The sequence below is a fragment of the Tenrec ecaudatus genome, chromosome 3 (genome assembly GCF_050624435.1).
Source record: "Tenrec ecaudatus isolate mTenEca1 chromosome 3, mTenEca1.hap1, whole genome shotgun sequence".
Lineage (NCBI taxonomy): Eukaryota > Metazoa > Chordata > Mammalia > Afrosoricida > Tenrecidae > Tenrec > Tenrec ecaudatus.
In genome coordinates, this window is record NC_134532.1 from 40,718,015 (window position 1) to 40,722,257 (window position 4,243).

Below are 4,243 nucleotides of genomic sequence, written 5' to 3' on the forward strand. Positions count from 1 at the left end.
TAAAGGGTTTACCAAACAGCCTGAATCCCTTTACCATGGAATGTCTTCACACATGATACCATCACAACTGATCCTTCAGAGTGCCATTTTATATCATAAACAGAAAATAAACCAAACCCAGTAACACTGTGTACTGTCCCCCTCATAGCCAATTATTGGACAGACTAGAATTGCTCCCTAGTTCCCTCAATGCTGTCCATAATAGGACCCCCAAACTACTGGCCCTATTGCATACCCTATTATCAGGAAAACAGAAAAATCACCCACATCCCTGCAGGCAACTGAAAATGTTTGTGTTATATACCATAATCCAGAATAACAGTAAAAATACTCTCACTGCTATTGCATCAGAGCAGACTAATAACTATTTAGGACAAGGTAGGACTGCCCCTGTGAGTTTCTATGGCTGTCATTCTTTCTGGGATTAGAAAACCACACCTTTCTCCTATAAAGTACATGTGGACAATTCCATTTCCACTCAAAAGGAAGTATCAGGTACTTTGGTAAAAATTAAAATATGTCTTTATGGGAGCAAACTTCTCATCTTTCTCAATTGGAAACCTGGTGAGTTCGAAGCCACCATCTCTTGATTAATAGACCCATTGAGCACACTACTCGACAAGACTCTAAAACTGACATTATTACATAATTGCTACACTACAGAGAATTATGACCCCAGCAATTGATACAGATAATGAACCTCTGCATATAGGTAAGATATTTAAACACAATGAGGGCCCTGAATAGATACTGGGCTGTAAAAGAGATAGAGAGTGAACAGTTCGTCCAAATCTGTTTGCCCTGTTTATATTGAATAGAGCAATTAAATCCATATCTTCAATATTCAATATAGATTACACCCAGTTCACCCCAAAAGTAGACTCGTATGCCTTCTGTTACACATGCTCATTATGAAAGAAATAAATACAACACATGTAAGGCTTTCAAAAACAGAAAGTCATTCTCTTCCCATTTGGGTCGGTAGAAAGAAATTTTTAGGTGACTGGACTAATACATAACATAATGAGAATTTTAGAACATATTGGGATTGTCAATAATTTCATCTTGCTTGCATGCACAATAAGTGCCCATGGAGGCAGAAGTCAAGAGATCAAGTGAACAATGACATTGGATAAATCTGCTTCAAAGACCGCTTGAAAGTGTTGAAAAGCAAAGATGTTACCTTGAGGATTTTAAAATATGCCTGCAGGAGTCTTGGAACGTTCTGATTCTTTCTTTTTCCTCAAACCATTTTGAGAAATAATCCAGACATCACATCACTCAATAGTTGTATCGTGTCATGTAAATGACTATCAGTTTCAAACATTTTCCTTTTGTTTATATTTCTTTTTTGGGTTTTATTTTTTGTTTTTGCTTGTATTTCTTGATAGCAACTCCATATTATCTCCCAACAGGAACCCATAATGTAGTTATAGTTTCTACAGAGTCACCCACACTGGGTTCTATATACCAAATATATATAGAAAGATCCAGAACAGAGTCAAGAAGGCTACCAACAATACCAACAACAAAGTAAGAAACTCAGTTTGAAAACCAAAACCAGAAAGTATTAAAAAACAAGATTAAGGTCAAAGTATCAAAAGGTCGATCAAATATCAAGTTTTTAACTTTCAAGTCAGATTTTTTATTTCAATCTGCTATAATCATCTCTCTATACTCTGATAACCAGGTTATTCCCATCCCTTAACTATGGTCAGAGAGAAATCACCAGAAGCTTATTCCTTGTGTAGAACCCGCAAATGTATGTGGCCTTCAACTGTCATACATAGCCTTCTGCAAATCAGAGTTAAAAAAATTAAACTCTGATACAATTCTCTCCTACAGATTTGAATGTTACTATTGACAATCCTTGGACCAGCATGTTGGTGTTCTTCTTCCATGTGGGCTTAGTTGACGTTACACTTAGATGACTGCTTGTTTAAAAACAAAGCTTAAGACCCCAGACATCATTCTTTTTTTTTAATAGAAATATACTTTTTAATTTTCATAAGAAAATGTTTTAACATTTTAAATAGCCTGTTAAGACTTGGTTGACATCTAGTTAACATGTAACACAAGTATTATTTTTTCTTGAAAATATTCAAATGTACTTCCATAGTTTTTTTTTACAAAATAGACTAAATTATATGCTATGTGTAACAAGGTTTGTGAATAATAACAATTTAACACACTGTTTTTCAATGCTTGAAATATTAAGTCAATTACCTTATATACTCGAGTATAAGCCGACCCAAGTATCAACCAAGGCACCTAATTTTACCACAAAAACTGCATTTAAAATGTGTTGAAAAACTCGGCTTATACACATATGTTAATTTAACATGTTTCTTGAAGAGGGAAAAAGGGATCACATCAGTAAAACAATTGGTACTATAATCTTAGTTATGGTTCCACACAAAACAGACATCATTTTTCATGAGAAAGCAGGAGCTATATAACATAAAAGGTGCTAACATGAAGTCATTTTCAAATAAAAATCAGATTAACTATGAGACTGTTCCATTGCTACCAGTTATCTCTGCCTCAGATGATAAATTAAATAAGAATAGTATACAGTCCATGAGTCTACTATGAATTCCATGACACATATTATCTTATGTTAAAAAAATTAAGGTTAATTTTTAAGAGGGGAGTAGGTGAAGAGTATTGCTAGAAGACAAAATCATGAAAGGCATCAGTGAGGACCTGATCATGAAACAAGATGCTTTAGATTGCTCACTGTGTGACGTTAAAACCCACTGTTACCCAGTTAGGCAGTCCTACATAAACATGAGGGGAAAAGAAACTGTTTTCTGTCTTCATTCAAATTAACTCCTGCCCCTCCAAATTCAGGTTAAAAGGATTTTTTGGTCACTACATTTTAACAAATTAATACAAACTATAAAGCAGTCTTCCTTTTTCCTTATAATGTTAAATAAAAATTCTACCTGTTTTAAAACTGCACATAGAACACTGGTCACATAAGAGAATGACCACTTGTTGATTTACCACAATGAACAAGTGTAGCTTGATGCTCTCAAATGTGTTCACAGCTCAAGTACCGTCCATTAGGTCACTGGAGTAATTTCCTCGTCAGAGCTGCTGGATTCATCTTTTAGTTCCAATTCCTCTAAGACTTTGTCTACAGTTGTAAAGTTTTTCTTCTTGCATTTCTTGGGAATTGCATCATTTTTACAGATTTCCTCATCTTAATGTTTGGCAATTTCTTCAGATCAAAATCCCATTCCCTAAGTGTTTTCAGATTAGCTGCATCTACAATGTCGGGAACCTCAAGGCCATAGTCCTCATATTGCTGTCGCTCCCACTCCATCGTCTGCTTGATAACCATCTCCCGGGAAACGTGTCACCGGCCTTGCCTGTCTTTGATGCTGTTATGTAACTCAGTCTGCTCCAACTCACTGCTGAATCGATTTAAATAGCTTTTAATCCATGCACAAGCGTCTTTCTTTGAATATTCTACTTTTTTGACATCAAGATGATTTTGAAACCACTGTAGTTTTTCACCAATAATGTTGAGATGCAAGGCCTTCTCATTCTTCATTTTTTTGCTTTTTCTCTTGTTTGTGGGACTGGCTGGTGATCTGAGCGGCTTTTCTACTATACGGATGGGTGACTTTTTTCTCCTGACCGCCACTCTTTCCCTTGGGTGCTTTAGGCATGCTGCCTGCCCTGCTTGCCCGTCCAGTTCCAACGGGGAAAGATGACATGGAAGGCCCGGTGCGCGGCGAGCACACTCCTGCAGGCCCTCGGAAGCCGCGCAGTCTCCGACACCATTCTTTCCGAGAGTCAGATACCATCTCATGTCTTCACCACACTTTGCTGTAGCACCCATACCTTCTGTGGTTCCTTCAAAAGGGCACATACTGATCAGGGCCACGTCATAAGAACTAATTGTTCTTAGATTGAGCTAGGGTTAAGTGTGAACCCCACATCCACCCCTGACTCTGTGTTTTCTATTCACCTCTGGTTCACCTTCCACATATTTTTGTTATATTAATGCAGGGAACTTTATCAATCATCCCCTCGGAGCATATGATTCTTCTGTTTATAGTGTCATTGATTTAGCGCATGGTAATATATTTAAAACACAATTGAGAAAAGGAAATTAAACAAGTGTGCAGACAGTATTTTGAATTGCCTATGAAAAATGAATGTGAAAGTTGTACATTCTTCAGTGCATAGAAAGGAAGACTGAAGAAGAATCAGAGTGTTAGAATGTAGT

General features: G+C 36.8%; 1 pseudogene; it reads right to left on the reverse strand.

Moving 5' to 3' along the window:
* Positions 1–3,068: 3,068 nt before the first annotated feature.
* LOC142443369 (translation machinery-associated protein 16 pseudogene) lies at positions 3,069–3,680 on the reverse strand (annotated as a pseudogene).
* Positions 3,681–4,243: the final 563 nt, after the last annotated feature.